Source organism: Sturnus vulgaris, unplaced genomic scaffold (assembly GCF_052056855.1).
Source record: "Sturnus vulgaris isolate bStuVul1 unplaced genomic scaffold, bStuVul1.hap1 Scaffold_455, whole genome shotgun sequence".
In the NCBI taxonomy this organism is placed as follows: Eukaryota; Metazoa; Chordata; class Aves; order Passeriformes; family Sturnidae; genus Sturnus; species Sturnus vulgaris.
In genome coordinates, this window is record NW_028276478.1 from 86,815 (window position 1) to 97,016 (window position 10,202).

Genomic DNA, 10,202 nt, shown 5'->3' on the forward strand with positions numbered 1-10,202 from the left:
CCAGACACGCAAACGCCTCTGACACAGGGGATGACAAACAAGGGGACGCAACAGCAAGAGAAAACTCATTCAGAAGAGCGACTGCAAGAACCGAGAGAACGAGGAAGGACACGGTCGAGATGAGAGCGACGCTGACCTGATGAGGCTCAGAGAAGCCGGCAGGAACAAGACGCTAACAGGACGATTCATTCCAAGAACCGCAAAGATGGATGCACGAGAACCCTACGCTCAGAATCCTCTACCTATCTTCACACTCCTGCAAGTCCTATTCCAGTACAAGGCATCTCTCCAGTGCACAGAACAAGACCTTTAAAAAAGACATCTCATCTCTCTTGAGAAGCATCCAGTCAGATTCTAATACCTGTCCAATCCCTTGGGTCAAAGGTTTGATTGTAGCAGTGCCAGGCAGAGGAAAGCAGCAATGAGAGATGCTAAGAATGATGTCAGAGTTTCCAAAAAGAACCTTGAAGGGCAAAGGGAAAAGACATGCCACACGAGACACACACTGCACGATAGACAAATGACACAACAAACACCAGGGCCGCTCTGCCCTGTGCACCTCAGCATCTTCAGATCTACACTACATATGTCCATAGGGGACTCAGCTTAGACATCCTCATCTCCAAACCTGACTCAAAAACCCCGTCCAAAGAGTCCTGACCCCACATCCCACTTCCATCCCCCCTGTGGGTGGAAGCCCTCCACTTATCTCACGGACATCAGGGGATGTGAGCCCATGGCAGGTGTGAAGGAAGGCCATCTCATCCTCTGACAATTCCGTGCTCTCAAAGCGCTGCTGTCACTGATGTCAACTGCAATTAATGAAATCAAATATTAGTGCATTATCTCAGGAGCACCATCACCCAAAACCTGACAATTTTGATGCTCACCATCTCCTGACAATGCCTGCGCCCTCGGGCCACAGGATTCGGCCACACGCAGAGCCTGACACCGTCATCACAGGCTATGCGTGGCTGAGGGGGGGACAAGGTGATGTGGCATTGCTCAACCATGAGTGGACCCACACCAATCCACCTTACCTCCTCAAATCACCATAGCTACTCACCTCTTCCTGAATGGCATGTCCAAACAGGAAAAGATCAAGGCTTCATCACAGACTCCTGGAATACTTCCTAAGTTCTCAGGACTGCAGGAAACCATCTCTCTTGGCCCATTGGTGAGGGGGGAGTCTCACCTTTATACAAGTCCAAGCCTAAAACAAACCAACAGTAATGGATGCTCAGTGTTGCACCAGAAACTCAGACCTTAAACACAAGATAACTGCTTTTGTCACTGCTCACAGGGCCTGTGGGGGCCCTGCCTCCGCTGAGCAGGAGACCAAAGCTTCACGCCTGCCCCAGGGGGGCTGCAGGGAGGCCATAAAGGCCTAAAAATGCTGAGGGGCTTCAGGGGTGGCCAAGGCACAAAGCCAAGGGCCGTGGGCAAAAGGCCCTGCCCTGCTTACAGGGTGGCCTGGGGGAGCTCCATTTCCCCCCTGGCCTGCACACACTGGGGCTCTCACTGTCCTTTTATAGGGTCGCCCCGCTCTCCAGCCAGCCAAAGCAGCAACAGTGGCAAAAGGCCAAGGGCAGCAAAGCAAAGACCCAGCCCTGCTTACAGGGAGGTCACCCAGCACACACGCAGTCAGGCACCTCCCTCTCGCTCAGCCACACTCGCTCAGACACTTGGCCCCTCCGTGTTCCTCAAGACACCCGAACCTCACTCGCGGCACCTGCATCTCCCTCGGTGTCCCCATGGCCCTCAGCACAATTCACAGCTCCTGCTTCTCCCTCAGTGAAACACAGGATACCTCATCTTGAAGCCCACAAAATCCACTGCACAGTAACTCAGCTTTCCCCTGCGACAACTTCATTCTGTCCCTCAGAAATCACCTCAGATTCCGCCCTAAAACGTCCTTTCTGAATACTATAGATTAGCTCTGGTTTATCCCGAAAATATACTTTACGAAATAATTCAGCTTTTCCCTGAGAGCAGTTCATTCTGTTCCATAGAATTTGCTGGAGATACTACCTTAAACCTCTCACTAGGACAGGCCCAACTGATGAAAACCACAGCTTCAGGAAAGTATCCTACAGCACTGGATTGTCTGATGTATCAGAGCTTCCACTTTCCAAAGACTGCCACAGGCAATTATTTTATGACAAGTGGAAAAGGATTATTAAATAAAAGGAGATTATTAGCAATAAGTCAAGATGAATTTTGCGATGTCCAGTCCCTCCAGACCAATTGGCAGAGATCCTCCACCAGGTCACCAAGAAGACTTACTTGCAATTTTCAGAATACAAAGCAGCATAGATCAGTTTCACATAGGAATTAATCAACTTTTTGACAATGTTCATTCCCACAACAGAAAAATGTGAGAGGTCGCTGGCTGTCCTCAGTAAAATGGCTTCCAGAGCTTGAAAGATTAACAGCATCTGCAGGACAGAAAAGTAAGTTAATATCTGACTTGAAATTATTACCTGAGCAAACAGTAACAACCGCCATTAAGAAAAAGAATAACCCCCCTCCAAGAGGAAAGCTTCCACATATGAAAGTGACATTAACTTCTAGATTCTCTCCCAAATTAATGCTTCCTCTTGGAAAAGATCACTTCTGAGAGCATGTAGTTTCAAGAAACCAATGCTTCAAGTGATGGTTGCTCCCAAGTGGAGGAAAAAAATGAAATATGCTGGAAGAAAACATTGGGGCTGTTCCAGTCTCATAATTAATTCCTTCCAGAAGAATCCAGAAACCGTACAGCACCGGGGCTGTGCCCATTACAAACATCAGCCCCTGTCAGCAATAGGATATTGAGCAAAGGCTGTCACTGAACATGACACAGACAGAAACAATACTGAAAGGCAAAGAACAGCAAGTGATGGTTAAAAAGACATGCAATGCCATACTACATTGCAAGCAGTTAGCAATGCTGCACCAGCATTCACAGTGAAAAGCTGTTGAACTCTTTGTTCATTCATCATATTCTGATGAGGACTAATCGTGCCCAGCTGAAATGAGAAAAATGAGGTCAACTTTACCAATGGCATCTGAGGAATACTGATGTATAAGAGAGGTATCTAAAAACATTTACTTTCACTAGCTTACTTTAGTTTTGCTTTTTTAACTGCTTCTATTGATCTCCTTATTTCCTAAAAGGTATTTTGATAACACTTCAAGAACCCTAACAGCCTGATTTACACAGGACTATTGGTTGTGTGTGTCACTAAAGCCAGTAACACCCACAAACAGAAAAGAGCATCTGGCACTTGGTAGGTGCTTCTGCCACTGCTACTTCCAGGAAAAAAAAACAACAACAAAAAAAAAAACCACAAACCCAAAACCATATTAGATTATTAAGAGTTATTTACACCACAAAGCATTTATTCACAGAACCGCTGAATTTTCTGAGCTGGAAAGGACCCACAAAGATCATCCAGTCCAACAATCGGCCCTGCACAGACACCCCAACAATCCCACCCTGGGCACCCCTGAGGATATTGTCCAAACGCTCCTGGAGCTCTGGCAGCCTTGGGGGCTGTGCCCATTCCTTGGCGACCTTTTCTTGGTTCTTCTCCAGCGTGAGATTGTTGGGATTGCAGCTGCTAGTCCCTGAATTACAACCCCCATATGCAACTTATTTCACTTTCAGGCTTCCTTTCTGCATTGAGAAGTTTGAATATCTCAGCACATTCCACAGAAATTTTCACGTGTCCTTCCACGACATCGTACACGTGGGGCAACGGCAGCGTCTTGGCGACGGACACCAAGTTCTCCAGCCCTGCAAAGCCACAGTGTCACCCGGGGGCCGGCTCCGGGTAGGACACTGAGGGGCCGGGCCATGCCCCCGCCTTGCCCGGCCCAGGACCGTCCCCCGCCCCCGCCTTGCCCAGCCTGGGACCGTCCCCCCCCAGCATGCCCGGCCCGGGACCGTCCCCCCGCCGCCCATTCGTGTAGCCAAGCCTGGGGACCCCCATCCCGGCTTGCCCAGCCCCGAGGCCTGCCCCCCGTCTTGCCCAGCCCCAGGGACCGCCCCATCGGCTTGCCCGAACCCGGGCTACCTCCCCCCCCACCCGGCATGCCCGGCCTGGGGCTCTCCCCCCCGCCTTGCCCCCCCCGGGGCCCCCCGCCCCGGCTTCCCCGGCCCGGGGCAACCCCTTAGGAATGCCCGGACCGGGCCCCCCGCCCTGCTTGCCTGGCAAGTCCTGCCCGGAGCCCCCCCCCCCCGGCTTGCCCGGACAGGGCCCCCCCCCGGCTTGCCTGGACGGGGGCCCCCCCACCCTTCGGCTTGCCTTGCATGACCAGCCCGGACCGTCCCCTCGGATTGCCTGGCTTGCCCAGCGCCGAGGCCCGCCCCCCCGTCTTGCCCAGCCCCGGGGCCCGCCCCCCCCAGCTGGCCCGGCGCGGGGCCCCACTACTTCGGCGCCCCCTCGGCTTACCAGGCTTGCCCGGCCCGGGGCTCCCCCTCGGCTTGCCCGGCATGACCAACCCGGAGCTCCCCCCCTTCGGCTTGCCCGGCATGACCAACCCGGAGCGTCCCCTCGGATTGCCTGGCTTGCCCAGCGCCGAGGCCCGCCCCCCCGTCTTGTTCAGCCCCAGGGACCGCCCCTTCGGCTTGCCCAGCCCCGTGGCCCGCCCCCCCCCAGCTGGCCCGGCGCGGGCCCCCCCCACTTCGGGGCGCCCCCTCGGCTTACCAGGCTTGCCCGGCCCGGGGCTCCCCCCGGCTTGCCTGGCATGACCAGCCCGGAGCCCCCGCGGGGCTTGCCCAGCCCGGAGCCCCCCCGCTTCGGCTTGCCCGGCATGACCAACCCGGAGCGTCCCCTCGGATTGCCTGGCTTGCCCAGCGCCGAGGCCCGCCCCCCCGTCTTGTTCAGCCCCAGGGACCGCCCCTTCGGCTTGCCCAGCCCCGTGGCCCGCCCCCCCCCAGCTGGCCCGGCGCGGGCCCCCCCCACTTCGGGGCGCCCCCTCGGCTTACCAGGCTTGCCCGGCCCGGGGCTCCCCCCGGCTTGCCTGGCATGACCAGCCCGGAGCCCCCGCGGGGCTTGCCCAGCCCGGAGCCCCCCCGCTTCGGCTTGCCCGGCATGACCAACCCGGAGCGTCCCCTCGGATTGCCTGGCTTGCCCAGCGCCGAGGCCCGCCCCCCCGTCTTGTTCAGCCCCAGGGACCGCCCCTTCGGCTTGCCCAGCCCCGTGGCCCGCCCCCCCCCAGCTGGCCCGGCGCGGGCCCCCCCCACTTCGGGGCGCCCCCTCGGCTTACCAGGCTTGCCCGGCCCGGGGCTCCCCCCGGCTTGCCTGGCATGACCAGCCCGGAGCCCCCGCGGGGCTTGCCCAGCCCGGAGCCCCCCCGCTTCGGCTTGCCCGGCATGACCAACCCGGAGCGTCCCCTCGGATTGCCTGGCTTGCCCAGCGCCGAGGCCCGCCCCCCCGTCTTGCCCAGCCCCGGGGCCCGCCCCCCCCCAGCTGGCCCGGCGCTGGGCCCCACTACTTCGGCGCCCCCTCGGCTTACCAGGCTTGCCCGGCCCGGGGCTCCCCCCGGCTTGCCTGGCATGACCAGCCCGGAGCTCCCCCCCTTCGGCTTGCCCGGCATGACCAGCCCGGAGCGTCCCCTCGGATTGCCTGGCTTGCCCAGCGCCGAGGCCCGCCCCCCCGTCTTGTTCAGCCCCAGGGACCGCCCCTTCGGCTTGCCCAGCCCCGTGGCCCGCCCCCCCCCAGCTGGCCCGGCGCGGGCCCCCCCCACTTCGGGGCGCCCCCTCGGCTTACCAGGCTTGCCCGGCCCGGGGCTCCCCCCGGCTTGCCTGGCATGACCAGCCCGGAGCCCCCGCGGGGCTTGCCCAGCCCGGAGCCCCCCCGCTTCGGCTTGCCCGGCATGACCAACCCGGAGCGTCCCCTCGGATTGCCTGGCTTGCCCAGCGCCGAGGCCCGCCCCCCCGTCTTGTTCAGCCCCAGGGACCGCCCCTTCGGCTTGCCCAGCCCCGTGGCCCGCCCCCCCCCAGCTGGCCCGGCGCGGGCCCCCCCCACTTCGGGGCGCCCCCTCGGCTTACCAGGCTTGCCCGGCCCGGGGCTCCCCCCGGCTTGCCTGGCATGACCAGCCCGGAGCCCCCGCGGGGCTTGCCCAGCCCGGAGCCCCCCCGCTTCGGCTTGCCCGGCATGACCAACCCGGAGCGTCCCCTCGGATTGCCTGGCTTGCCCAGCGCCGAGGCCCGCCCCCCCGTCTTGTTCAGCCCCAGGGACCGCCCCTTCGGCTTGCCCAGCCCCGTGGCCCGCCCCCCCCCAGCTGGCCCGGCGCGGGCCCCCCCCACTTCGGGGCGCCCCCTCGGCTTACCAGGCTTGCCCGGCCCGGGGCTCCCCCCGGCTTGCCTGGCATGACCAGCCCGGAGCCCCCGCGGGGCTTGCCCAGCCCGGAGCCCCCCCGCTTCGGCTTGCCCGGCATGACCAACCCGGAGCGTCCCCTCGGATTGCCTGGCTTGCCCAGCGCCGAGGCCCGCCCCCCCGTCTTGCCCAGCCCCGGGGCCCGCCCCCCCCCAGCTGGCCCGGCGCTGGGCCCCACTACTTCGGCGCCCCCTCGGCTTACCAGGCTTGCCCGGCCCGGGGCTCCCCCCGGCTTGCCTGGCATGACCAGCCCGGAGCTCCCCCCCTTCGGCTTGCCCGGCATGACCAGCCCGGAGCGTCCCCTCGGATTGCCTGGCTTGCCCAGCGCCGAGGCCCGCCCCCCCGTCTTGTTCAGCCCCAGGGACCGCCCCTTCGGCTTGCCCAGCCCCGTGGCCCGCCCCCCCCCAGCTGGCCCGGCGCGGGCCCCCCCCACTTCGGGGCGCCCCCTCGGCTTACCAGGCTTGCCCGGCCCGGGGCTCCCCCCGGCTTGCCTGGCATGACCAGCCCGGAGCCCCCGCGGGGCTTGCCCAGCCCGGAGCCCCCCCGCTTCGGCTTGCCCGGCATGACCAACCCGGAGCGTCCCCTCGGATTGCCTGGCTTGCCCAGCGCCGAGGCCCGCCCCCCCGTCTTGTTCAGCCCCAGGGACCGCCCCTTCGGCTTGCCCAGCCCCGTGGCCCGCCCCCCCCCAGCTGGCCCGGCGCGGGCCCCCCCCACTTCGGGGCGCCCCCTCGGCTTACCAGGCTTGCCCGGCCCGGGGCTCCCCCCGGCTTGCCTGGCATGACCAGCCCGGAGCCCCCGCGGGGCTTGCCCAGCCCGGAGCCCCCCCGCTTCGGCTTGCCCGGCATGACCAACCCGGAGCGTCCCCTCGGATTGCCTGGCTTGCCCAGCGCCGAGGCCCGCCCCCCCGTCTTGCCCAGCCCCGGGGCCCGCCCCCCCCCAGCTGGCCCGGCGCTGGGCCCCACTACTTCGGCGCCCCCTCGGCTTACCAGGCTTGCCCGGCCCGGGGCTCCCCCTCGGCTTGCCTGGCATGACCAGCCCGGAGCTCCCCCCCTTCGGCTTGCCCGGCATGACCAGCCCGGAGCGTCCCCTCGGATTGCCTGGCTTGCCCAGCGCCGAGGCCCGCCCCCCCGTCTTGTTCAGCCCCAGGGACCGCCCCTTCGGCTTGCCCAGCCCCGTGGCCCGCCCCCCCCCAGCTGGCCCGGCGCGGGGCCCCCCCACTTTGGGGCGCCCCCTCGGCTTACCAGGCTTGCCCGGCCCGGGGCTCCCCCTCGGCTTGCCTGGCATGACCAGCCCGGAGCCCCCGCGGGGCTTGCCCAACCCGGAGCCCCCCCGCTTCGGCTTGCCCGGCATGACCAACCCGGAGCGTCCCCTCGGATTGCCTGGCTTGCCCAGCGCCGAGGCCCGCCCCCCCGTCTGGCCCAGCCCCGGGGCCCGCCCCCCCCAGCTGGCCCGGCGCGGGGCCCCCCCACTTCGGGGCGCCCCCTCGGCTTACCAGGCTTGCCCGGCCCGGGGCTCCCCCTCGGCTTGCCTGGCATGACCAGAGCAGATGAAGTAATGCTTAAATGCTTATTAGTAATTAATTCATTATTAAATAAATGTATTTATTTTCTTTTTTCCATTACAGTCCATTCTTTTCCTGGCTCATTTAGCCCTGGACTGTGCTTGTATCCAGCCTTACTATGGCTAGATGCTTCGTCTCTGAGAGGCCAAGTGCAGCAACAGCAGGAGGGAGGGAGCAGAGCTGTCTTCTCAAGGGAGTACGGGCGGGAACAAATCTCACTGAAGGAAGTTTCTCAAGATGCTCTGGCTGATGAATTAACTAACGTAGCTCAGAATGAAAGTTGATTTGGAGTCTGAGGTGCTGGTGGTGTGGGGGTTTTTTTTACCAAATCTTTTTCTCTTTGATTTTAGTTTGAACGGTTCATACCAAATGCAGATGAGATTCCTGTCAACTAACTCTAGTTATCTTAAATCTAAGTGCTCATTTTCAGCTAATTGTCTAGACACTCTCTATCATCAGCGAAGAAATAGAGGCACTTCAGGCGTGATTAATCCCATCCTAAAATAGGTGTCTAAGCTGGGATGAATTGGAAGTAGTCTTCCTCCACCAAATAGCAGGAGAGCGCTGACAACTGGTTAGACAAAGAGGAGCTAAAGACAGGTGAGATGGTCCCCCTCTTTTCTCTCTTGGTGGTTTCACTGACTTAGGAACCGAGTTAGATTTTTCAGTATTTGTGGAATAGTTTGATTGTGTGAAATAGATGCTGGTATCCAATCCACCAGATTCGAGAGTGTGTGAGGCAGAAAATAATGTACCCAGTTTCACTGGTCCTGTGCATGGACAGCCTGTGCTTTGTTAGTGTTTGTCAAATGGTAGCTGAAAAAACAAAATCTGGTGCATAAAGCGTGGCTCATATTCCGGGCTGGGATCAGCCTAGAGATCAGCAGCTACCCACAGGGAAGGCTCCACTTCGTTACTGCTCTGTACAAACAATCTCGCAGTGACACTTCAAAGCTGTCCTCTCTCTCATTTGTTTTCTGAAATATAAATATTCTAAATGAAAAACAAATTAAGCGCAGTGTGTGCAGCGTAACTCAAAAGTAACTGGAATGGAAGGCATTTCAAGCCGGCAGAAGTATTAGTTCAATGGCATATAAACGGTTTTCTCAATAAAATTCAGAATTAATATCCATTAGAACTTTAATGAAGGTTGAAACTTCCCTCAATAAAGAGAGTAATTAATAACACTTTTTACAGGAGGAATCCTGTACTTTTTATTCCCATGCATTTTTTTGTGTGTGAAATGAAGTGAATATGCCATTTAACATTAAATTAGCAAAAATGTTTCTATTTCGAGGTATACTTTGTAACGGAAACAAACCAACTGAAGGCAGTTATTGAACTTTCATTTGCCTCTCCAGAACTAAGGTTCTGCTGAATGTTTTTCATAATTGGACAATAATGTTTTTCGGACAACAGTGAACCCTTCACTGAGGAAGTGTGGACAAAACAGCCATTTCTGTGAAATGAAACAGCTCACCTCTATGAAAATTTGCTTAAAATTTAAAGGAACTTAAAGGTTTTTAAGCCTGCCCTGATTCTGGGCTGAGATAGGAGAAAATAATGCCGTCAGATTCTCATTAAGGTCTGCCCATCTCTGAAATATTTCCCCTGGATTTTGGTAGCAATTTAAGTATGCCAGTGGAAAAAATTACTGAGTTTCTATGATGTGTTTTGGTTCTTGAGCTACTCATTGTTTTTTCTCTTCCCTTTGTTACTGTAGTTAAGGAAAGGAATACCCAAGGACGAGAGTTTCTCCTAGATTGTATCAGAGCTATCTCTTATTCATATTTATTATACTTACATATATTATTATACTTATTATGCTTACATTTTACTGATATCATCTTAACATAAGAACTGCAAATCCTTAAAATCCCCTGCTCAGTAGGCACAGAAGTCTGTGCTGCAAGACCACGTTTCCTTGCTTGCTGTATGTTATAGTGGAAACAGGCCAATCAGTTAACTGCATAATTGTCTGATTATGGTGCACAATGCAGCATCTTTTCTCATCTAGTTGTTCCTTCAACTGTACCAGACAAGATGCTGTAGATGTTTAAAAAACAGAAGATTCTTCTGTTTTACTTTCATTAGGACATAACTTTTGCTAGCATTCTGATATTTATTGTTCTTTAATTAAGGCGGTTTCTTTCTCTTACCAGACTGTGACTATAAAGACATACACATCATGGGTTATCTTTTTCATCCTTATAATAATAATAATAATAATAATAATAATAATAATAATAATAATAATAATAATAATAACATTG

At 57.8% G+C, this 10,202-nt stretch overlaps 1 long non-coding RNA gene across 1 annotated transcript; it reads right to left on the reverse strand.

The window, feature by feature from the left end:
* Positions 1-404: 404 nt before the first annotated feature.
* On the reverse strand, positions 405-2,693 carry LOC148217696 (uncharacterized). The gene is made up of 3 exons (XR_015800843.1): positions 2,287-2,693; positions 1,067-1,213; positions 405-812 (listed from the first exon to the last, which is right to left on the reverse strand). It is a non-coding gene; the product is annotated as an uncharacterized LOC148217696 (long non-coding RNA).
* Between the last annotated feature and the right edge of the window lie 7,509 nt (positions 2,694-10,202).